Consider the following 26,562-nt stretch of genomic DNA (forward strand, 5'->3'; position numbering starts at 1 on the left):
GAAATTTATTGGAATAAATATTATTGAAAGGAAATTACTTCAAGAAAATTTCACCCTTGGAAAGTTTAAAACTTCACATGTTTATTTTTTCTGGGGGTTATAGTACTAAAAGGTACATTTTGATATGAAGGTATGATAAGAGAAATTGTAGTAAGTCAGGACTACTCTGAAGGCAATGAGTTTTTGTAATTTTTTAGAACTTTGTTATGAAGAAGGGATTTGAACTACTTTAAGTTCTTTTATAAAATATGTGATGATTGGGATGAATTAAAACTTGATATTTGCCACTTTGGTAAATGTGAATTATTTAATATAGAATCTGGAATATGATAAGCACTGTATAATTGCTTTGTTATTTCATTGATTAGAGATAAAATTCTTATAATGGATAATTATGAAGTTTTTGATGTATTTGTTAGAAAAAAAATATATATATATTTTTTGGAATTTTGTTAATTATGTGGTCTTATAATATATGATCTCTTTTAACTAGTTTACAGATTGGTTAAAATTAATGCCTGACACAAATTTCATGAGGATCTCTGTTGAGTGTAAACTTTTTTATATATGGATTTCTTTGGGGTTATTAATTACAGTGTTAAAGTTTTAAATTCTGAAAGAATGATATAAATTTTTGAAATTGTCCATTTGTAAATGGAATCGACAATATTATTTTTACTATGAAATTGATTTCTCAGAGATCTCTGTCTGATGTTGTTGAATTAATTGTAGTTTAAAAATAATAATATTTAGTGGAGCAAAGATCATTTGAAATATATTTGGGGAAACCAAGGAGAAGAAGGTTAGAGAAGTGCCAAATCAGAATGTGGAGGAAACAAATTGTTCAGATACCTTAATTAAAATTCATTAAGAAAATTAAAGGGCTTTTAATTAAAGTTCACAAGGGGAAATATAATGTGTAAATTTTAAGTAAGTCAGAATGGGAGGAGTGAATATAAGAATGTGCTAATCTGTTTGCCTTAACACTGTGAGCAGTGGATTCAAGGATTACAAAATCCAAATGTTTTACAAATGGCAACAGATTTTGAGCTAATATTAATTTGTAAACCCTTACACATTTACTGATTTGTTCAATTGAGTTTTACAAACTGTTTTACTTGCCCAGATGCAAAAAAGAGAAACATTGATAATTACTATGTAGAAAAAATAAAGGATAAATTTAGCTGAATTTTATCTGTGAGATTGTAGGACTTCTTGAAGCCATCTATATGGGCAAGGTCATCAACCCTGTAAAAAGAGTTTGCTTGGGTTATGGAATTTCTAAACAATGCAATTGAATTACTGGGAATATGTGCATTTGTTTATTATATGGAAGTGATTTTGAATTATTCATCTTAATCTCAGTATGAATTTATAATTCAAGATAAAAAAGAAAAAAAATAAGTGAAAATCCCTTATATGTGTGTAAACCCTAGCCAACTTTTATTGTTTAATTTCTTTATGAGAGAAAGATTAATTGTATCCAGCCATAAACTATGGCTAGTGAAGCTTTCCATTTGAAGTAAAAGTTCCCTGGTATTGCAATTAATATTATTTTGAGTTTTTAATTCAGGTATAATTATTTGATGGATAATTAAGTCAGTAATCCATCAGGTAAGAGAGAAATCCACAAGTTACTCAGAAGGAAACTGAACACTGAACTGTGACAGATGGAGGCATTATCTGGAAAAAAGTTGAAGAGAAGGTAGTTGAAGATAGGACCCTCTTAATTCAGTTTCTCCATTATTTCATTTTCTTTGGAATAGGAATGTTTCCTGCCTTTTTATTTTTTTTTACACTCCAGTGATCATTTTATTGATCTTTTAATAGAAAACAGGACTTTATTTTCTAGGAAAGATGATGTCATCATACTTCTGCTGGAACCAGCGCATGGCTTCCTCTTTGGCCCCAATACAGCCTGTCCTTAGCTTCTTGTCTGCAAAGCTGAACCCTGGTCTGCCCAGCACCATATAGAAGTCCAAGCCATAGATGCCAATGCTTGGGTCATTTTTAATGCCCAGATCAATATGCTCTTGGATCCCAAAGCCAAAGTTACCAGTATCTGAGAAATTATTTTTCCTTAACTCATATTCTCACACCTTCAGGCCCTTCTTCAGTATCTCTTTGGCTTTGGCCCCTTGGACTGTACAGTGAATGGCAATCTTCTCATTTCTCCTGATTCCAAAAGACCTGACAGTGTAAGGAGCTTTGGAGAACATTGGAGTTTGGCCTGTGAGCTCCTCCAACAATTTGGCTGCCCGAGTCAGCCTGTCTCCGCTCTCCCCAACACAAATGCTGAGGCATAGCTTTCAGATGTGCAGTCCCTGCATGGGCTATTCCTTTTCACCTTTATCTTGCATAATGGTGGTGAACCAGAAGAGGTGCCTTTCCTTTTATAGAAAATTCTATAATCAGTGCAAGTAGTCAATAGAAGATATGAGTTCAAAACAAATATTAATAGATGTCACTGCTCTCAATCTGAAAATAATATTCACTCCATATCCAAAAACTTAGTATTTGAATTACTATTTGGATTTGCCATCTACCTGATGATAATTACATAGCCATTTATGAGATTAAGTACCTGAAATGTCTTCTTTCAGAATGTAAATAATGTTTATGTAATATACATTCCTTTTGAACATGGTTAACAACTGAATATGTTTTTTCTATATGTAACCAATTTGGTAAAAAATATATGTATTCATTTGAGTATCATTTACTTAAGTATATTTGTACCCAATCACACATTTTTGTTTTAATTGGATTATAATCATCCTCTTGTAAATCAATTAATTTTTGTAATCATTGATCCTAGATTTGAAAAAAAATTATCTGGAAAAAGTATAGTTACTATATATATATATTTATATGTAAAATATTATTTATAACATTCCTAATAACATCTGATCCTCCTAAAGAAATGGGAGTGAATTATTGGAATAGCAAGATTTGAGAATGTGACAGGTTAGACTGTCCTACTTATCAAATATTAATTTTTCTAATGGGTATGAAAAAACCTAAAATCTCTGAATTTAATTGACTTGTGGAATTATAATTTCATATTCATTTTATACTTTTACATAAAAAAGCTAGGACAACAATATTTTTATGGTTTTTATTACATTAACTAGTTATTGGGATATAAAATTTGAAAAGATGTACTAAATTGTATTGGAATGCTCTTTGTAAAAGATTTGGAACATCTAATTAATCTCTATAAATAATTTGGAACCAAAGAATCAAACCTCCTAGAGAGGATATCTACCTCAGGATATCAAAGAGAAGGTGCTTTTGGAGATCAAACAACCATACAGCACATCCGAGACTCAAGATGAAATTCATGAACATTGGGGATAAAATACTAAAACATAAAACGATGGTGATAGTTAATGTTTATATTAATTATTTTATTGCTTTGCCATTTTGTTTCACTGTATCTTTATATTAAATTTTTCTGTTTCTATAAGGTTTTCATAGGTATTGTGCCAACATATATTGGGAAGTGACCCAAAATTACGTCCCTCCATGTTTTTCCTTTTTGAGCATTAGATGCTTTTTTCTGGAATCCTTTGCCAAAAGGGGGAAACATTGAGGATTAACAAGGTTCTAATGGCTTTGTGATTTTAAGAATTGCCTTGAAACATTAGGTTTAATCTAAAAATTCTGTACTGTATGTCCTCAATGTCCTGTATGAGAACATTCAAAGAACATTGATTCCAAGCCAATAACACAATGACATGTTAGTAAAGGTTCTTCCTGACATATTCTAAGAGATTGACAAATGTTTCCTAATTCAGGGCAAAAGTTTTGCCACAATGTTCATCCCATAGAACTTTTTTTTTTAAACACTATAAAAATTGTAACCTCCTCTTCCCAGTTGCGCTTAACAAACTCTGCTGAATGTAACTGAATTCTCTCTTTTAAAGGAAATAAACAATTTGGCTAAACATATTGGCTCTTTTGGGTTTTAGGTGTACAGAATAACTGTCCTCATATTTTCAAGGGTAAACCTAACATCTCTGTGTGTATTTATAGTGTTAAATTATTTCAGCAGATATGGAAATTTAACACTCCTAAAACCTTCTATTTATTCAGATTTTAATCCTATCACTCTTCCCAGTCACTCTTCCAAGTTGCCACTTAATCACCTCTAGAGTCTTTGATCTCACCAAATATTAGTCACTCCTGAATAATATGCTCCTCTTAACATAATCTAAAGAGAATTTTTAGGTGGAGAAGAGGCACTCATTATATTACCGAGTTGGCTCATACTGATTTTGTATTGCATTAATATACCCAGATTATTTTTTCTGGAATAAATAACGAGTTGTCTAGTCATATTTTTTTTCTATTGTAATCTCATAATAGTGAATTTTTTTAACCCAAATGTAAGACTCTTTGTTTCTCCCTTTAAAATGTCATTCACTTTAAGTAAGCCCAATAGTATGGACTATTTTTTTAAATTTTGGAATCTGATATATTGTCATCCAGTACATTAATAACCTGTCCCAATATTGCTCAACTGTAACATTCATAAGCATGTAACCAATGCCATTGTGTAAGTCATTGATAAATTTGGTAAAGAGGTCATCCAAGGTCATATATATATATATATATATATATATTGTGTTAAATACTTAGAATTCAGAGACAGAGGTGAGAACTATATATTCTGAGTTCTCACCTCTGTCTCATGACTTTCTTCAAGTCTCAAAATCTTATATTCTAGTAGAAGTCTTTCGTGATTCCTCTTATTCATAACATCCTTCTAAGATTATCTGTAATCCATCATATTTATTTTTTCTTTAGAGTATATAGAATGTATTCTTCCTTAGACTATGAGTTTCTTGAGAGAAATTTTTTTCTGTCATTCTGTATTTCCCTCATGCTTAGCACAGTACCTGGCACATAATAGAAATTAACCTTTTTAAATTTATTTTTTCAGTTACATGTAGAAACATTTTTGTTAATTTTGTTAATTATTTTCTGACATTTTTCTCTCTCCTGGCCTTCCTGAGACAGTAATTAAATAATCAGATATAGTTTATGCCACTACTTTTATATAATACATATTTCCATATTGCTCATATTGTGATAGGTGATATATATCATATATACAATATAAAAATCTCATGAAGGAAATAAAGTGGAAGATGGCATGCTTTGATCTTCCCTCATACTTCAACAGCTCATTCTTTAGCTGTGGATATCATTTTCATCATGAGTCCCTTATATTTATCTTGGAAACTTGCTTTGCTGAAAATAGTTTAGTCCTTCACAATTGATTATTGTAAAATATTTTGTAATGTATGGAATGTTTTCCCTGTTCTGCTCACTTCATTTTGCATCAGTTCATATAAGTCTTTCCAGGCCTTCTAAACCCCTTCTGTTCATTGTTTCTTATGGTATAATAATATTCCCTTACAACCATATGCCACAACTTGTTCAAGTCCACAATATGGACAACCCATCCATTTCTATTTCTTTTCCAATGCCAAAAGAACCTGCTAAAATATTTTGGTACGTGCATTTTCTTTTCTCTTATCTCTAGCTCATTGGGTTATAGACCCATGAGTTGCATATTGCTGGATCAAAGGGTATTCATAGTTTTATTGCCATTTGAGTCTGATTCTATATTGATCTCCAGAATGGTTATATCAGCTCACAGTTCCACCAAACAGGGTAATATTATCCAAATTTTCACACATTTCTTCCAGCATTTATTATTTTCCTTTTTTGGTCACATTTGCCACTCAGATAAGTGTTGTGTAGTGTCTCAGAGTTGTTTTCATTGTACATAATAGAAATTTAATAAACATTTTTTACTTGATGGCAAACACAAAGGGGCAAGAATGTCTGAAATACTTTACTGGAAACTTGATTCCAAGATGACACTGAAACATTAATGACTATCATCACTTAGAGTAATATACTGTTTCCTCAATCCTTTAAATGAAATAAGTGATAGATTCTTTTCCTTTTAAACTTTTATATTTATATATATATATATATATGTATATAAGCACAAATTTTAAATTGTATTGAAGACAGGTAATTTTTTACTTTGCATTTTTACTATTATATTTTCCCTTTTACATTAATTACTACTTACAATCATTTTAATGAGTTTAGTGAGTTTAATGAGTGTGAGTTTTTTGTTATTATTATGAGACAGAAATAAATTGCAATTTTTAAAACAATGAAAAGACTCAAGTGTCTGTTCATGAGAAATAGATAACTAACTGTTCTAATTGCTATCAGACATAGTCTTTTCATGTTTCTATAGAGGAGTTCTTAAGAATTTGGACTTTTAGTATCTTCCTTTTACTTTATGGAGGCTTTTAATTAATAAGAAATTTATTAAAGGTCTACTTTTGGGAGGAGAAAACACATATGCAGCTGTTTATTTGTATTTTTTTAAACCTGGCAAATTGATGCATAATTAAAATAGCTAGACATATTCCTTCAGTGCCCTATCCTTGTCCGCAAACTTCTTAGTCAAAAGCTTAGAGTGCAAATTCAAGCTGTTTGTGAGCCCCCAGATTACCAGAGGGAGGTGAGGGAGAAAATGCTTCCTTTGAGTGACTGGGCAGAGGGGTGGGTCCTGCAAAAATGTCCTAGGGCACTGGGAAGAGGGGGAACAGAGCAGCTTCCCAAGTGCTGACTCTGCATGGGTGCCTCATCTTCACCAACACTGCCTAGGTAAAAAAAGAATTAGAGAACTGCCTTAAGATTCTCACCTTTCTAAATCATCTGCAAAGTGAGGTAAACATTCTATTTTTAAGCTTTTACCAATAATAACAAATTTCAACATAACTTTTCTGAAGTTATATAAACTAAATTGTTTTTTTCTCCTCTTTCTCTCTCCACTCCTGGAGCTGGCAAGTAATTCAGTTTGGGTTATACATGTGTTTGATAGACATTCAAAACAAGATCTTCCTTTCCAAAGGAGGTCTGCTGCTGCTGCTGCTGCTGCTGCTCCTACTACTTCCCTTGCCATGAGTGCTGCCACTGCCATTGCTGCCACTTTCTGAAATGCCACCTTGTTCTATGTGATCTTTTGTGAAACAACTCCAGTGCCATGCACAGGTCCCCTTCTCATTCTGCTTTGAATTGAGACTTTATAACTGGGTAGTCAGTGACAAAGCTACCGTTTGTCCCATTTCTCCACAATTGTGTTCCCATGTGTTTCAGGAGTTACCCTGGTATTGTTCTTTGATTTTCTTTTTCCTTGGTATATAGGCTCCCTTTGGGTGCTGGAATGCTCTGTGACCATCATACTCTTGACTTAACCCAAATTTAATGTGTTCCAAGACATCCTTGACCATCTCTCTATGTCTAGTTGGGCTGCAAAAAGAGTGAATCTGAATTTTTTATGAATTTCACCATCAAAATTCTTTCTAGTGCATTTTCTAGATATTTCAGGAGGAGTTAATGAAAATGAGCTTGGCTACATTGCTTCCAATTACTCTGCCTTTTTGATTTGGACTGACCTGTGTTTGTTGATGGCTTCAAAAAATCAGAATCTTCTTTCCCATACTGTTAAAAAGAAAATAATAACTAAAATCCATCTGTAATTTTGGGAGAATGATGAGAATGTATGTGTGTTTCTCCATGACCATATTAAGGTTCTATAAAGAAAGAAGGTAAGTTCAAAACAGATGTAGAGTAGAATCTTGTTTTACACAACCAGCATGCACACACATTTAGACATGTACAATTGGCAAATGAAAATAAAGGCAGAAATATATGTAAAATATTTTATTATATACATAATCCATGTAATTTTTCCAAGTGGCATAAAGTCTTGCTACAGTTTGGCCAGTCATGTTCATTCTTGCTCTGAGAAGTATTACTGTGAGTTATTACATTGTTTGGAACCAAATATTTGTTCCTACATCAGTCTTTGTCTAGAATTCTTGCTTATATCAAGTCATATCTACATCAGAGTACTGCTTCTCTTTGTTTCATTAGTACTATTTATTTATTAATAACAGCCCCCAAATAAGAATAATATTGCTTGTAGCTGTCATAAGCATAAGAAAAATCACAAAACGACTAGATATATTCACATATGAAATATTTATTAAATAATGGATTTCTCTATTATGTGTGACTTTCAACTTAGAAGAAGAGTCTTGGAATATATTGGTCATGAAAATGAAACCCTACTATATTTACATTCCTGGTTTCAATTAGGTTATACTAGAGAGAACTGAAAATTCAAGGCTCAGATCTATTATATTTGAAATATTTTATTGGGAATAGTACCACAAAGTTAGCAGAGTATAAACACTAATTCCCAATTTTCAGAAAAGAAAGAATAAACAGATTGAAAAATATGGACCAATGAACTTGACTTTCATTTTAGGAATATTTTAGAATGGATAATTAGATAGAAATGATTAACCTAGAATGTTATTCCCAGGATTACTGCATTTCTTTTTTAAACAGAATTGCTAAAATGCACATGAGCATAATACTGAATATACTATATACTTAGGTATTTTCAAATCTCTTGATAAAACATTGCATAACATTTTTGTAATAAAAATAGAGTTATTATAACTAGACTATGAACTGAATTCAGAAGGGAGTGGTCAACCAGAATCAAAGAGTTGTTGCTTATAACTCAATATCAGTACAAAAAGAGGTCCAAAGCTTTGAAGTTCTTCAATAAGAAAATTAGTGGCACTTCTTGGATATAATGTAGTGGAAATTCTTTTATATATGAAATGTACAAAATATATTCTGATCTTTTCCCAATGAAAAATCATTTCTTGCCCAGAATCAATTCATCCCACTCTGGAAAATCAATTATTACTTGGTGAGACATTTTAATGATATCCTAGTCATGTGTGTATTTACACTATGAAGTCAAGACAGTTTGACAGTATACATAAAAGTATAACAATTGGGTTATTGATTTTTATTTTTAACCTATCCTTTGCAAAAAGAATTCGGATTTTGATTTTGTGGGAAGTATTACATATTTGTAAACTACATATTTTTTGGCCTTGGTTACTCAAATTAGAGGTTCCAGGTCTTTGTTAAAGTCATCCATAAATAGAAAAAAAAGGGCATTCTGTAAGCAAAGCTCTATGTACCACAGTAGTAAATCTGAGTCTCTATTTTAAGGAATGGCCCTGAAATGGGTACTATTGAGAGAGATGAGGTTCTCTCAAGGTGACTGATTAACACTTTATTAGGTAAAGCAAACCATTGGCTATGTTAAACATTTTTCTTGCTTCAGCGGGGCTAGAGCCTTGTAGAACCAAAATTTCTTACATGCCTTACCAGATAAATTTCCTCTTGTTACACCTATAATCCAACACAGCATGTTTGATCCTGATTGCTCTTCTTCTTATGTACAGCTTCCAAAAATACTTGTGAAATCTTTCTTGCATGTTGTCCTGTTTTCACTTCTATCCTATATATCTCTATATTTAAATCTTTATATCTCTATCTCTATCTCTATCCTCTATATCTCTATCTCTATCTCTATATATACTATGATCCTCCATGTTTACAGTTGATGGACTGATATTGTTATTATCCATTGAAACAACTGAAATGATAATATGATCACTTTCATGCTATGAATTAATGAAATAAGTTTTGTGACTATTACTGTTATTCACAACTGTCTAGCTCTAACAATAACTCATTACCAATGAGAAGTATGCTTGTTTTGTACATTAATCAGATCTGTGACTTCAGTGATAAAGAATACTTTTTGAAATGGATTTTCTCCTTCTAATTCAGGTGATATGTTACCCTTTCTTCTCATTCATATACAGATATACCTATGTATACATACATACACATATGTTTATATATATGTTTATGTATATTTTATGTATGTGTGTATAAATTTATGTATGTTTGTATATATATACATATACCTTTAAAATTTTTATTTTAACTAAGCAAATGATTACATTGACATAAAAAGCTTTCAGTGAGGAAAAAAAATCTCATTTCAAAATTTACAATGAATTAATTAATTGATTTTTGTTTTTATACTATCTGACATAAAATATGGAATTTTCTAAAGAAGAAAGAAAACATTAAATCTGGAAAACATATTTAAAAATTCTAATAATATATGCAATTTCCCACATCCATGGACTCCCCTCCACCTGCAACACACAGAAAAAGAATAGGGTAAGTATTATTTATCATATATTTTCTTTGTGTTCCAAATTAACTTTTTGATTTTACGACTTTTATTTTCAATTATTTTGTGATCATTGTCTTTTTTCATTATATTATTGGAGTATTGTGTATATTGGGAGCCACCTGTTTCAAATGAGGAATGGAACCTCTTTTAAAATTTATAGCCTATAATAATTGCTTGAGGTATAAAGAAATGAAACAATTGTCAAAGTCTCTCATATGTGAGCATTCAGAATATTACACCATCTTTAAAAAATTCTCTGGAAAACCCAAATATAATAGAAATCTGTTTAATTTCTTTTTTCAGGGTTTTAATTTAATTTCATTGAGATACTTGGCAGAAGGACTATGGCAAATTTCTTGGGGGGTCTCTTTAACATATTTCAGAGTGACCATAATAGTGAGTCTATTAAGCATTCCGTATGATTAAAAAATCTATGTATATACCACTAGTCAATCAATATTGATTTAGTGTATTATCAATTTATTCTTTCACTATAGAACTCATTCTTAATATTTGGTAATTTTTTTCTGCAAGAGGCAATCCTTTTACCTTTTTGTTTTATTTCAAAGAAAGAAAAAAATCAACATGTGTTTATTATGGGTAATACAGACTTTGTTTAATGATGGAAATGAGAAAACAAAATTGCCCCTATAACACTAACTATGTTGGATAATAAAGAAATTTCACACATTAATATAAACCAAAAAAAGTAAATTCAGGGTAACAGAGTGGAAGTCACTAGCTGAGTTAGTCAGGAATGGCCTTGTTAAGGAGGTGTCATTTGAAGAGAGACTTGAAAAAACCTAAGGATTCTAATAAGAGAAGGTGAGAGCAGAATGTATTCTAGCCTTTGGAGTCAGCCAGTGTAAAATATAAAGAAATGAGAGATGGAGTGGCATATGTGAGGAACAGTAAGAAGGCTAATTTAATTAGATCATAGTGTGCATTAAGGTGACTAATGTGTAATAATGCTTGCAAGGTAGGTCAAGCTAGGTTTGTGGGCTTTAAATGTCAAACAATACTTCATATTATATTCTAAATGTAATAGGAAACCACCAGAGTTCATTGAGCAAGAGATTGAGTATAGTCAGACCTGAACTTTAAAAAAGCATTTTGGCAACTGCATTAGAAGATGTATTTGCATGGAGAAAGAACTGAAATAGCAAAACCAGTTAGGAGTTCATTAAAGTATTTAACAAGAGAGAGCTAATGAGGGCATGAACTAAGCTTGTTGCTTTATGACTGAAGAGAAAATAATAAATAATAAAGGTAATGGAAAGATAGAAATGAAACTATTTGCAACTGGTTGGTCATGTGGCTAATGAGAAATTAAGAATTAATCAGTGATACAAGTTTGGATGATTGCAATTATTATAATAGAGTTTTTTTTTTTTAAATAGAGAACTTTGGAAGAGGGATGGATTAAAGGGAAAGAAGATGACTTCAGTTATAATGAATTAGAGATGACCATGGCATATTTAAAATCAAATGACCAGTACATAGTAGGTGACATGACAACAATCTCATGAGTTGAGAAGATTAAAATTAAAGATTATGGACGGTCAGTTCTCCTAAGCAATATTAGCACTAATCTTTACTGAAGCAGTACAACTTTGCTTATATAGGGTGTCTTGGGTGTTCAGAAAAGATTAGTACTTCTTGTGTAAGGGCTTTGAGCCCTTTTCACAGCTGTTTTCCCTTTTTGGTTTCTACCTGGTTCCCAGTTCTCACCTGTGGCTCCAAGAAACTATGGAATGAATGGCAGCCACATACAACAAGGCTAAAATTCATGGGTGAGTTGTAGGATGCTCCCCCGAAGCATAAGAAGACTTCCCCTGGTAGAAGGGGCAAAAGAGAATAATCCGTTCCAATAGACAGCAGAAGCAAGCATTGTGGAAGTTTAAGAGCTTAGTCAGACAATGAAGAAACCAAGATCATTTCATCCTGAGCCTTTACCAGATCATGATTTTTTTTTTTAATCTTGCCACTACTCGTTGAGGACTCTGGAAGAGTGAGGTCAAGGAGTTTCTTCAACTGTGCTTCACTTAAATTCAATTTATATGCAAGTCAAAAGACAACCAGTAATTACTCTTGGCCTTCAAATGGAGAGTTACATAGTGTAAAATTTAAATTGATATCCAATAACTCCAAGTATTATATTTTATAAGATTCATTTATAATCCCTTGAAGTAGAAGAGGTAAAAGAACAAAAATAAAAACTTGAGAAAAGTCATGTGAGTAAACTTTTCCTGCTAAGTTCTCCCCCTAGCCACTCCTGTCACATTCTGGGAAGAAGAGTGCAAGAACAGAGCTACACAAAACATATCTTCCCTACTTTAGTTTGTTACATAAGTACATAAAATGGGATGTTGGGAGAAAGAGTCCCTGGGGAACAAAATTCTAATTATACAATAGTGAAATGTACAAAATAATTTAATATAAAATATTCACTTTTTAAAGACAATCAAAAAAATAACCAGTTATTTTTTTAATGTGCTATATGCCAAATAATATAGTAAATGCATGGGATACATAGAAAGGTCCCTAAAAAGCTTACACTGAATGAAAAAGACAAAATGCAAATAACTATCTATAAAAATATAGACAAGATAAAGGAAATATAATATCTTGATTTTTTTCAGTTACATGTGTACATAATTTTTGACAAATTTTGGACATTTTCAAATTCAGAATTTCTCCTTCCATACCCCTGCCCCTTCCTAAGATGGTGAGTAGTCTGATATAGTTTATACCCATACATTCATGTAATTTATATTTCCAAATTGTTCATGTACTGATAGAGGACATGTAACACACATACAAAGGAAACCTCATGCAATAGAAGATATAATTTTGATCATTCAGAATCTAATAGTTCCTTCCTTGCTTGTGAACATAATTTTTATCATGAGTTCTTTGTGGTTATTTTGGAGGCTTTCTGTGTTGATAATGGTTTAGTCCTTCTCAATTCATCATTTGATAATATTGTATATTTTATTCTATATAAATTGTTCTATGGGTTCTGCTCATTTCACTTTGCATTAGTTCATAAGATTCTTTCTAGGTTTTTCTGAACTTTTCTTGTTCATCATTCCTTATGACACCATAATATTTCATTATAATAACGTGCTACAACTTGTTCATTCATTCTGTAAGTAATGAACAACTCCTCAGTTTCTAATTCTTTACCACTATAAAAAAAATGCTAAATATATTTTGCCACAGATGGATCTTTTTCCCTTATCTCTGACCTCCTTTGTAAACAGACCCAGTATTGGAATTTCTAGGTCAATGGGTATATGTTGTCCCTTTAGTTTGGTTCCATATTGCTCTCCAGAATAGTTGTTTCAATTCACAGTTCCACCAACAGTGTATTAGTGTTTCCATTTTCCAACATTCCCTGCAACAGTTATCATTTTTCCTTTTTGGTCATGTTAGATAATCTGGTAATTGTGAGGTGATATTTCAGAGTTGTTTTAATTTGCACTTCTTATATCAATTATAATATATAGCAGTTTTTCATATGACAATTGATAGTTATAATTTCTTCTTTTGATAAATGACATTTATATCCTTTAACATTTTTTAATTGGGAGTTGGTTTATGTTCTTATACATTTGAATCAGTTCTCTATATATTCTAGAAATGAACCTTTTTTTCAGAAATACTAGCTATAAATATTTCCCCAAAATTTGTTTCCTTTCTAATTTTGTTTTCATTGATTTTATTTTTGCAAAACTTTAAAAAAATTAAATATACTCAAAATTATCAATTACGTTTTTCTAATGTTCTCTATATCTTGTTTGGCCATAAATTCTTCCCTTTTCCATAAGTGTGACATGTAAAATTTTCCATGTTCCTCTAATTTGTTTGTGATGTCATTCTTTATTTCAAGATCAAGTATCTATTTTTAATTAACATGATGGATGATGTGAGATGTTGGTACATGCATAATTTCTGCCATTATACTTTCACGTTTTCCCACCAATTTTTGTCAGAGTGAGTTCTTTCCCCCCAAAGCTTAGATCTTTGAGTTTAACAAACCCTAAGCTGTAATGTATATTAATTGCAATGTACTGATTACCTAATCTGTTCCACTGATCTACCACTCTATTTCTAAGTCAGTATCTGATCATTTTGATGATTAAGGCTTTATAATATAGTTTGATATCTGATACAGCCAAGTGCCACAGAATTTTATATACTGTGTTCTAAAGTCTCGGAAATAGATAAGAATGGACACAGTGAGATAGTGTGTGTGTGTGGGGAGGGGGGGGTTGGTTCCTGTCCTTCGGGGGAGATTGGAGGGGTAACTTCCTGTGGCTTGGTCTGAGTCTAGTGAGAATTTTGCCTACCTATTCCCTGGGGAGCTGAAGGTTCTGGCTATCCTGCTATCCTGTGATCCTAATATATCCTGGTGTCTGGTGTAAGATCCTATCAAATCAGCCTCCACATTTATCATCTACCTGTGTTCCTGTGTTCCTGTGTACTGAGTGTTTCCTGACTCCTGAGAAGAGGACTGCCATCAACTCAGTAAGCCTGTCTGTAGGAAAGGCCAGAAGCCATTTTAGGCCTAAGAGGGTGAACTCACCAAGAGTTCAAAGCTATCCTTTTGACGAAGTATAAACTTCTCCAACATTAATTTGGAGGACCAGTTAGGTCAGATAGCCATTTAGTTGGGGTTTTATAGAGTATGTAGAGAAAGGCAGCTGGAAGACTTTATAGCAGGCTTCCCTGGATGGCTGTAGAAAGGTGGGAGGAGAATCCAGAATTTAAAGAATAGGGATTCCTTTGTTCCTGATCCTCCCATCCTCTTTCATTTGAATGATAATAAGCCTTATCTTTAATAATTTTAACTTTGATCAACTAGTCAGATAGCATTCTGGGCCTATAAGCTACCTATTGGGCCTACCCTCTCAGTGGTGTATCCAAACTTGATAAATCACTTATACAAACCATACCATCCAGATTATCCACCCATTTCACCTCTAAGTACTATTTTGGCTGCATCTCATAAGTTTTAATATCTTATCACCTCATTGTCATTTTCTTTAAATGAATTTATTGGTTGTTTCTATTATTTGTTCCTTTGCTCATTCATTCTTTATTATAAAATTGTTTAGTTTTCAATGAAATTTTAGTTTTTCTGTTGTCCTTTGTTGAGAGCAATTTTATTGCACTATAGTCTAAAAAGTATACATCTACTATTTCTATAGTTTTATAAATAATAATAATAAAAAAGATAATATTTGTGATAATAAAAAGAGGATACTGTTGAATATACTTTGCTAGATATTCACAAAGTATCCACAATTTCCATCCTTAGGGCTCAATGCACAAACCGATCTGGACATCCTTTCTTACAAAAATTCCAACTTTCATTTATATAATAAAGGTTTGAGGATAATAAGGATAAAAGGTTCCTTACCACTAAGGAAAGCTAAATATGTACAACCCACCACTTTCGTCACAAAACAAATTTTTTCTTGGTCTTAGGAATTCACCTGAGCTACACTATGGCTCCTTAACTCTTACTAAAATCCCACAATTATAAACTAAATCCCTATTTATCTATTATTTAAAGTTGTCTCTATATTAATGAAGACAGTGATCCAATTTGACTAAGCTCACTAAAGCTGAGTGTGGCTCCAGAGGTTTCCCTCAGAGTCTAAGGCAAACAATGTCTTCTGGTCTTTCTTCTTCCAAAAAAAGTTGTCACAGTAGCAGGTATAAACTAGTCTTCTTCCTGGTGTTTCCCACAGTGGGGAAAATTAACTCTAAGATACTTTCAAAAGTTTCTCTTCTTTTCACCTCACAAGGAGGGCTATGGTCAGAGAGAGAGAGAGAGAGAGAGAGAGAGAGAGAGAGAGAGAGAGAGAGAGAGAGAGAGAGAGAGAGAGAGCAATGAGGTAATCCTGTCACAGCCAAGGATTAACTGTCACAGAAATCTACTTGCCCTTCCCCTTTCAAATTCCAAGCCATGCACATAATTCTTTCTGACTTGACCACTCTCCAGCCTCTAAGATAATCTTCCAGATTTCTTATTTTATCAAAACTTTATCAACATATATTCCTAATTTCATCTCTATAATAGTGAAGTTTTATGCCCAATGATGTGGTTGATTTTTGTGAAGGTACCAAGTTCTGCTGAGTAAGAGGCATATTCTTTTTACTTCCGGTTCAATTTTCTCCACAGGTTGTATACATAGATGTATAGCACATCCAGCTTTTCTAAAATTCTATTGATGTCTTTTTAGCTTCTTTCTTCTTTAATTTTTGGTTGAATTTGTCTACTTCTGAGAGGGGAAGTTTTAAGATCCCTCACTAGCAATATTTTATTATTTCCCCATGTGACTCATTTAATTTTTCCTTTAGGAGGGCACATGCTATGACATTTGGTGCATATTTGTTTAATATTGATATTGTTTCATTGTCTATGATTTCTTTTATCATGATGTATTTTCCTTCTTTAATCTCTTAATTATATCAATTTTTACTTTCTCTTTTTCTGAGATAAGATTTGCTTCTGCTACTTTTATTTATTTGTTTTTTTAATTTATTTATTACTTTAGCTGAGGCTAATAAATTCTGCTATAGCTTTTTTTATTCTGCGAGGCTTCTTGTTTTGAATGTGTTTCTTTTAGTCAACATATAGTGGAGTGCTAATATTTAATTCACTCTACTCTCCTATTTCATTTTATGAGTGAGTCAATCCCATTCCCATTTACAGTTATGATTACTAATTGTTTCCCTCCATCTTATTTCCTCCATATTTTTTCTTCTCTCTCTTTTTAGCCTTTCTCTTTTCACAGATGTTTATTTTGGATGACACCCTCCACAATTCACCCTCCTTTTTGTCCTTTTTCCCCTTCCCCTATTCTCCTACTTCACTATAACATAAGATAGGAATCTATAGGTGATTGTGGCAGTAATTCCCACTTTGAGCTAGTTCCAATGAAAGTAAGGTTCAATTATAGCCATCACTCCATCTTTTCCTCCAAAGTATTTGTCACGTATGTGCCTCTTAATAAGAGGTATTTTACCCCTCTTTTATGTCTCCTTTTCTCTTCTTTCCATGTGTTCCTCTTTCTAATTCCATTTTTAAAAATATCAAACTTTTTTATTTAGCTTCCTTCCTTCTTTCTACGTATATTACTTTTCATTGTTCTAATACTGATTAAGTTCTTAAGTGTCTTAGGTATTTTAGATAATCTTGCATATTTTAAGTATCATAGACACTTTTCAAGTATCATAGACATTTAAATTATTTTAATTATCACATTCCCAGGTATCAATGCAGTTCAAACTTATCAAAAACCCTTAAGTTTTCTATTTATCTTTTTATGTTTCTCTTGAGTATTGAATTGGTTAATTAAATTTTCTTTTTAGCTCCAATTTTTTTAGTCAGGAAAATCTGAAATTCCTCTCTTTCATTGAATTTTCATTTTTCCCTTAGAGCATTATACTCAGTTTTTCTGAGTATATAATTCTAGGTTGAATTCCTTGATCTTTTGCCTTTCAGAATATACTATTTCATATCTTCTAGTCCTTTTATGTAGGAGTTGCTAGGTCCTGTGTAATCCTGACTTTGGCTCCTTAATATTTGAATTTATTTTTTTTCCTTCTGGCAGCTTTGTACAACTTTTTCCTTGGTCTGAGAGTTCTGGAATTCAGATATAATAGCCCTGAGCTATTTTATTTTGTAATCTCTTTCAGGAGGTTGTCAATAGTTTCTCACTGTTTCTATTTTTCTTTCTTGTTTAAGAATATCAGGAGAGTTTTCCCTGATGACTTGTAATATGGTGTCTATGCTTTTTTTTTTTTTTAAATTATGGCTTTCAGGTATTTTAACGATTCTTAGATTTCTCTTATGGATCTATCTTCTAGGTAGGTCATTTTCCAAATATGTATTTATATTTTCTTCTATTTTATGATATAAATTTTTTATCTTATTTTTGCTGTTATCTTATGGTTTCATTAGCTTATATCTTGTCCAGTTTTAATTTTAGAGTTATTTTCTTTCTTGAGTTTTTGTGTTTACTTTTCCATTTGGCTATTCCTATTCTTTAAAGAGTTGTTTTTATCAGGGTTTTATTTTTATTTTTATTATTTTTTGCCTCCATTTCCATTTGGTAAATTATATTCCTTTGGGAGTTATTTTTTTCAGTGATTTTTTTCCCCCATCTATTGAGTTTTTCCTCCAGGAAATAGAGCTCTGGGCTATAGAGAAATGGGGAAGGGGAACTGGAACTACAATGAATAAACCAGCTCACTCCCACATGCCACATACCCTATAGCCCAGAGCTCTACTACCACATGAAAGTTAGTAGATCACCATATTTCCAGTCTCTTCTCTCTACATCTTTGTAGTCTCAGACCTCTCATGGATTGTGAGAGTTTATAGGTTTCCTGTTTTCTTTATCTGTGTGGAGTGGCTCCAGATGGATTGGTTGCTGTTCTGCAGCTTCATTGCTTCTGGTAGAGTTGTGGGTTATTCTAAGATATGTGGGTTCTTATAGATGCTGTTCTGCCTGATTTGGTCTCCTCTCTTATTCCAGTATGTTGTGTTCCTCCAGGTTTCCTTTTTTTTTGAGGTGATATATTTTTTTTTTCTGTGCTTTGAAGGATTGGGGAAGTAGAAAATTATTTATTCTGCCCACTTAGCTCTTAGTATGCACCTCCCCAGAGCCTTTAATAAACCTCATTCCAGAAACAAGCCAACGGAAATATCTCAGCTTTTTAGGATCTATAATCAAACCTTCTTTCAGAAACAGAAATTTCATTTTTTCTTAATTTGAATTAAAGAGAAGTAAGTTAATATATCTTGACTGAATTCAGCAGATATCTAGCAAAACAGGTGCTTTTATGAAAATATTTGTTACCATCAATGAGGATATTTAAGAAAGTTGTATTTAATTTTCTATTTTTACAAAATCATCATGTCACATTATATCTTCTGTCTCTTTTTGAATATTTCTTTGTAAAAAAGAAAAATATTTAAATGAATTGACATGACCATCTAGTTTGACAACATATGAAATATTCTTTATCCCTGGTATTCCATATTACAACTAGGGAAGATCTGTGTCTTTAACAATTTGGCCAGTTGTTCAACCTTAAAAGAAAAGCTGTAAAGAAATAGGAAAAATAATATTTTGGGAGAAATAAGCATTTCCTCAATTTTTAAATTCTTCATCAGTATTTGTTTTGAATTTACATGAATTATCTGTTTGCAGAATTCAAAGTCTAGGAAGCACAAGGTAATTCAGAGAAAAACAGACTATACATATTTAAACAACCCAAACCTTAGCAAGAACAAGGGGGTAAGACAGTTAAAATGTCTCTCTAGATGAAGATCAATAGATAACAAGCAAACACTGCTCAAGATCAACTCTATTTTCATTCTTTGATATTTGAAATGCCATTTCCTATCATTATTTGCATCTACTTAAGAAACATGGTATATGCAGCCCCTTGAACACTAAGCATGTGTGGGAGTCTACATATTCACATGCAGAACACTCATGAGAATCAAAGATACACTCTTTATAAATAAATATCTACAATCTATTCATCTGGAATGCTCACATTAGTCCTTCACTTTACAATTTTCATTGCATTTATGATGACACAATATTGTATCACTGTATTCATCTGCCTGGAAGATAGGAAAATCTTGACTGCTTTGTTTTGTAGCTCCAAAATTATTATAGCCATTCATAAGTACATTAGATTCCATTAGTTGAGAAGCTGTAGGAGGAGTAGCTTGGGAAATAGGATGAAATAAAAGTTCAGAAAGCATCAGAAGGGTAGTTTATGAGTAGAAGTACTAGAAGCATGTACCAAGAGAGAAGTCAGGCAGTCAGAGAAAATTAGTGATTCACGGAGAAATCAAATTAATAGAGGGAATCAGGAAAAAATTCCAAAAATAATCCTCATAATTTCAGAGTCTACAACTTATGCAGGGAAGAACTCAATCCAAAAGGAAATGATATGCTAGATGTAAAATAAAATCAGGGAGTTGGTCTTGGGTTGGGGGCAGACCGAGATCAAAGTTAAATTAACTAAACTAGTATATGTGAATGACATAAGTCAAGGAATAAGACTGGTAATGTTGAATACCTGAATTATTGGTCTATGATACTCTTTAAACTTCCTAAAGAACGTACTTATTTATTAGTCTCAAGGAAAGTAAAATTCAAGTATGTATTAATTGTTTCCATGTGGTAATGATAAGGAGATCAAAATAGCTAACATTCTATGGCCATTTAGGGTTTAAACTAATTCAATAATTGTCTATAAATTGATTTCAGCCTGACTCTGGAATCCTTTTGGGCCTACTCCTCAGCAGTCAATGTTTCCACCTTTTCCATCTCCTCCCTTGATTGATGGGATCATTGCTGACATTTTTATTTAAAGAAGTACTCCTGCTCACTTCAGAATGCTTTTGCCAAGCACACCTTATACTTATTCTGAATCATTTTCTTTTTCTCTCTCTGCTCCTCGCTGTCTCTGTCTGTCTCTGTCTGTCTGTCTCTCCATCTCTCCCTTCACCAGTGTGTGTCTACATATATGTATATCTACATATACACCTACACATGTACAGAGAAACACACATATGTGTGTCAATAGTCCTGGATATTCTTTTTTCTATTCATTTTTTGTATACTATTCTCTCTTGGTTAACTTTCTATCTATTCTGAACAACTGAATGATAAAAGCATGGCCAGGTTCTATCTACTAGCTTGTGTATCCTAAGAGTCTCTATGCTAGGTCCTATTCTTTCCCCCTTTTTCATACTTCATTTGATGATCTCACCTGCTTCATGGATTCAATGATCATTTCTATACTTACGATGTTTAAATAAACACTTTCTAATCCTAACCTCTCTGCTGGCATCCAAGTTTCATATCTCCAAGTGCCAATTAATAGGTTAAACTATTTCCTATAGATATCTTGCAATTCATCATTTAAAACTGAACTCACTAACATTTCTCTGAAATATCCTCCCCCCCCCAACCCTGACATTTTTACTTTCAAGGTACCAGCACCTTCTGGCTCTCAAAATTGCAACCTAGGTGTGATCACCTCGTCTCCTCATTGCCTATCCCTTGTCCCTACTTGTATCCAACTTATTCCTGAAATCTGTGTTTTTTACCTATTTAACGACTCCCCAATACTTACTCTTTTCTTCTCTAATACAAATAATACTGTGCTATAGACCCTTATCTTCCCTTGCTGGGATTATTGCCATAGCCTGCTGGTGGGTGGAACCATCAAAAGTCTAGTCCTGTTCCAGTCCATTCTCCTCTCAGAGGCCAGAGAGATTTTATAAAGCATAAGCAAGGCCATGTCATCTCACTACTCATAAATTCCAGTGACTTTATCATATCTGGGATCAAATATGAAATCATTTTGTATTAAAAGCCCTTCATAAAGGAGCCCTCCCCCTCCTTGGTTACCATCATCTTACACCTTACATTCAATATCCCAATTCCTGGCATTTTTATTAGTCATTCCACACACATAGATTCTTCTTCCTCATCTCTCCTCTTAGCATCCTTGGCATGATTTAAATCCCACCAAAACCCCCACCTTCTATAGAGAGTTTTTCACAATCCTTTTCAATTCTGGTGTTTTTCCTCTGCTAATTAGTTACTATTTATTCTGCAAAAACCATATTTGTAAATAGTTATACGAGTCCTATTAGATTGTGAGATATTCCAAGAAAGGGAGTATAACTGGTTTTCTTTTTTTTTTTTACACAGTGGCTGGTAAATAGCAGGAGTTTATTAAATGTTTATTGACCCACTTACACATGTACATATAAATGACATATACAAACCCAAGGTAATACATGTTGGTTAAGTGCTAAATGATTTTAAGTATAGACCCAGAATTTTAGAGCAGGAAATGGTCATTGAGGGCTAGTAGCTAGTTAGATAAAGTTTGATTGAAGTATTAGGATTGTGAAGGGTTAAAATTTTGGGAGGAATTTGAACAAAAGTCAGGAGAGTAGTTTTGGTAAACACAAACCACTTAGTTTATTTGAGGAAAGTTCAGATAGGAAATAGAAAGGAGGAAAATCAAAATAATCTTATAACTATATCTAAAATCCTAATCCTAACTAAAATTTTCTAAAAAAAACCCCTAAATCTATCTGCCTTCAAGGGCAATTTTTCTGCCAGGGGTTATACAGGCCCAGCCTGTATAACTACACTGACTATCTAAGAATTTAATCACTATCTAACTACCTACCTAAACTAATCATTAACCTCCCTACAGATTGTAAATCTGTTTTCTCTATCCCCAACTGTCAGTCAAAATTGCCAGTCTGAGAGACACAGAGATAGACTCTTGCTCTGTAGGGCACTCAGAGAAAAAAGTCCCCTTCCAACTGTCACTTATATATATCGCCTTTGTCTCCTAGGCAATGAAACCTTCAGCTCCCTTTCAAAGAGGCTTTCACAGACCCTGACTCTTACTGAGAATCTCTCTGCTCCTCTGCCTCTTAAAGGGACAGAGGGAGAGATTAAGAAAACTCCTTTAACAGGACCTGAGGTGACTCTTCCTCAAAACTCTCCTAAGTCAAGGTAGCATTTATCTATCTGTAAGGCACTATGCTAAGTCCCGAATTTTAAACTACAAAAGGAAAAATTGTTTTGGAAAATTCCTAGTTTCAATCATTAAAAAAATAAAAGATTATACATAACTAAATAAGGAAGCTATGTTTACATAAAGCTTGTGTGGCTTCAGCCAGAAGAGGCGCCATCACTTACTAAATTAATTAGAGAGAATAGTGTAGACTACATTTGCTTAGATTTTAGCAAATTATTTGAAAGCATGCATCATACTATGCTTTTGGTAAAGAATGAGAAACATGGGCTAGACAATTTATAATTAAACAATTTAGAACTTGGTAAAAGTCAAGACTTAAAGCATAATTTTTGTGTCATCTTGGCCACATGCTTCTTGTAAAGTGCTTTAGGGATGTGTGTTTGGTACAGAACTACATAATGGTTTATTAATATCTTGGGGAAAATATAGAAGATAGGCTTATACAAGAACTGGGTAAAAGTATTGGCATGAAGTGAATAAGACCAAATTCAAATATAAAACCTGTATAGACTACTTAGATGTAAAATCTAAAGTGCACTTAGATGTTAAATACCAATATAGAAGGGAGGAGTAGGGCAGGGCCAACAAAAGTCTAATTTCTTCATCATTTTCCATAATAGCCTGAGGTCTTTAATTTCTTTGAACTCTTTAAAAAGCATGCAGTTCAATATAAAAACTATTTTGGCTTTTTGAAATTTTTCTAACTTCAAGTGCTATCTTTTTTTCCCTTGAAAGAATATAAATTATTGATATTGCTTGCTATACAACATAGGTGAACATATGCCTACATACAATATTAAGTAAGGCCAATATCCCTGTGTTAGAAATTTTAAGTATAGGAAGTTTTATTCTCTTTTTTCTTTGGAAAGTAAATTAACATTTTATAATTAAAATCCTAAAATGGGATAGGTGACAAGCAGGGACAAGTACCTGTGTAAAACTTATGAGTAAACTTGAAAAAATAATCTAAGGCAAATTTCTTGGTATTTTCCAGATAGTTGACAGCCTGCATATAGTAATTATCCTTTTCTTCCAAGAGTTTACAAACTAAACTAACAAGAAATCTTTTTTTTTCTAAATAACTTCTTAGATAATTTCCTTCCTGGGGAGAACAAATGGTAACCAAAAAAATGAGATATTTAACAAAATGAATAACTGAAATGAGTAGAAGAGATTGATCAAATCTTCTCAGTTTTCAACTCCTCAAATTGTAGTCCTCATTCTAATTGCTCCATGGAGAGACTGCAATTTATAGAGGTATGATCACAAAGTTTCCCTGAAAAAATAATGAATCTGAGAATTTTAGTTGATTGCAATCTAAATAATGGTTGACAGGATGATAGAGTAGCAAAGTGGAGTATGTGATTTTAGTCTATATTCAGAGAGGCAAAATTTGCAACAATAGGGAAGTGATGGTCCTCCTGCATTGTATCAAAAGCAGAATGCATTTGTCAGATTTCACACACATGAGTGCCACAATTAAAGAAAGACCAACTGAAATATTGGAGAGTGCCCAAAGGAGGAAAAATCAGTGCAGTGTGTATGTCATAGAAGAATCTTTTAAGGAAAGCTAGAGATACTATCCTGGAGGAGAAAAGACTCAATGGAGACTTGGTAGGCTCATTCAAATATTTAAATGGCTGTCATCTAGAAAGTTATATTAGAAATGTCCCCAGAGAGCAGAACAAGAGGGAATAAATGAGCAGCAATTTTGCAAAGAGAACATTTTATTTTTATGTCAGATAAAAATAAAATAATTGTCCAAAAGTTCAAGAGCCAAGAACCAAGAATTAGATGTAAATAATTACTTTTGGGGGGATAATATCTTAATGGAAAATACTTTTAAATATGAGTTTACCTAGATGCCTATTAGATTCAATATTAGTTTAAAAATCCTGAGGCTTTTTCCCATAAAGAGTTTATTGGGAGGAGGGGGTAGCTAAATGGTTCAGTGGTTTGAGAGCCAGGCCCAGAGATGGGAGGTCCTGGATTCAAATATGGCCTCAGGTACTTCCTAGCTGTGTGACCCTGGGCAAGTCACTTAACCCTCATTTCCTATCCCTTACCATTCTTCTGCCTTAGAACCAATATACAGTATAGATACTAAGATGGGAGTTAAAAGTTGTTTTTTTTTTAAGAGCTTATTGAAGAAATACAACATATGAACAGATAATTAGAAACAGTATAATTTAGTGGAGAGAAAGAGCACAGATAATTTATTATGCCAGAAAAGACTACCTTTAGGTAGTGTCAACTTGGAAAATCCTTGAAGAAATTTCACTTCAAAGTAATAATGCAACATAATTTGATCTTAAATTTAGTACTCAAAGAAAAGACAAGTGAGGCCTAAAAAGGGAAAGATATCCTTATACCTTAAAACAAAATGAACTAGAAATGAGTATATAGATTGAGAAGAGTGATAAATTGACATCATAAACTTGAGATCAGTTGTATATGGGAAAATTGGAGATTTTTTCAATGTTTCTAGATGAGGAAATTTTTATAGCCAAAGGCCAAAAGCAGATATTCCCATTTTTTATGAGTTTCAAATTCCTACAGGTTTTAGTTTGATTTCAAAACTGTCCCTCTTAAAATGTTTCAAGACACATGCTAATATGAATGTATGTTTACAAACATACATTCACATATGTAATGGTAATGACCTCTCATTTCAGAGGCCAATTTTCCAGTAATCTAAGGCCTCAACTAATGACCTAACATAGAAGGTGGGCAGAAAGGGCTCCTGAGGTTCTATAATAACTTTTCTAAAAACCAATACACTGAAATGAGTTATTTTCTTATGTTTTGGAAATATCCCTCTTCCTGAACCCTTAGAATTATCTAAAGAGTCCCTGATGGATGGTGGAGGGTGAGATAGTGAGCTGCTGACACCTTGGGAGAGCAAGGAATGACTGCCCATGAGGCAGTGACCTCATCACATTATACCGCATCACTTGAAATGTTGGCAAGTTGTTAGGAACTGACAGGCCATTCTCCCCCAAGGCTCACTGGCATTTAGAGCATCATGAAGATAAGTACTCTAGAGGATATGTATTAGTAAAGGAATAGATTATCCATCAAAGGCAGATCTAATGAGACTACACATTTGCCCTGCATGAATAGACCTGAATAAATGTGTACACATGAAGAAGGGGCAGTCAGACTCTTAGAAAATTATAGTGCTGCAGTCAAGTTCACATATCAAGGATTTATATTAAGCCTCAGTCGATTGAAAATATCCACCAAGAAAACAAATGGTTGTAGCGTGAACAATCTTTCAAAGGATTTGGATGTTGGTAAAATGCTTACTTGTTTTGGGAATAGTCTAAAGTGACTCTATCAATTGCAAAATATTAATGAAAATCTTAAAACAAAACTTAAAAAAAAGTCCACTATGAATACAAGTCTAAATTACATCTTAAATGGTGTCACTTTGCAAAACCATTAGGTTAATGTAATTTGAGAATCTATTAGACCAGTTTGTTATTGTTTCTGAGATTTTATAATTCCTGATTCATTATAGCTGTAAAAATTAAAATTAATGTGCAATAATAAAATATTATATTTTAAGAGATTTATTGAAGATCATTAGAAGCTAAGGAATAAAAGGGATACAAAATAAAATCATGTGCCCATGGCTAATCAGCCTGTTAAAATCCCAAAGCTTACCACCCCCATGCTCAGGACAGGAAGGAAAGAGCCTGAGTAGGACTGCCCACTAAATTTATCCCCTGTCTACAGGAAGTACATAATGACAG

At 32.8% G+C, this 26,562-nt stretch overlaps 1 pseudogene; it reads right to left on the reverse strand.

Moving 5' to 3' along the window:
* Positions 1–1,841: 1,841 nt before the first annotated feature.
* LOC100619339 (60S ribosomal protein L11-like) lies at positions 1,842–2,360 on the reverse strand (annotated as a pseudogene).
* Positions 2,361–26,562: the final 24,202 nt, after the last annotated feature.

The sequence above is a fragment of the Monodelphis domestica genome, chromosome 1, assembly GCF_027887165.1.
Source record: "Monodelphis domestica isolate mMonDom1 chromosome 1, mMonDom1.pri, whole genome shotgun sequence".
NCBI classification, from domain to species: Eukaryota; Metazoa; Chordata; class Mammalia; order Didelphimorphia; family Didelphidae; genus Monodelphis; species Monodelphis domestica.